General features: G+C 50.6%; 1 protein-coding gene across 1 annotated transcript in view; it reads left to right on the forward strand.

Annotated features, from left to right (window-relative positions):
* Positions 1-316, forward strand: part of LOC116699939 (cytokine receptor common subunit gamma) — a 7513-nt gene that overhangs the window by 4866 nt on the left and 2331 nt on the right. The gene's annotated exons all lie outside the window — the stretch shown is intronic.

Genomic DNA, 316 nt, shown 5'->3' on the forward strand with positions numbered 1-316 from the left:
AGCCGTGAACGTGCACTTATCCCAGCTATCTACACCTGGCTTGACATAGCTTCACGTGTTCATCCTGGCTCGGCAAACGTGCAACCGATTAAGCTGCGATGAGCAGATCGCACTAAGTCAAGCTGCGCTTTTTCACTTATCTTGGATATCTTTATTCTACTTTTGTGCAATCGTCCACGGACGCCGCGCTGCTCCTCTCTACTTTTACAGACAGTGGACACTGATGCGATTCAACCTCGAAACTCTACCGGCCCACCGGGAAAAGTCCCAACTTTCCGGATTACCACTCCGCATCTGGGTGCCAGTGCAACCATTT

Source organism: Etheostoma spectabile, chromosome 13 (assembly GCF_008692095.1).
Source record: "Etheostoma spectabile isolate EspeVRDwgs_2016 chromosome 13, UIUC_Espe_1.0, whole genome shotgun sequence".
NCBI lineage: Eukaryota > Metazoa > Chordata > Actinopteri > Perciformes > Percidae > Etheostoma > Etheostoma spectabile.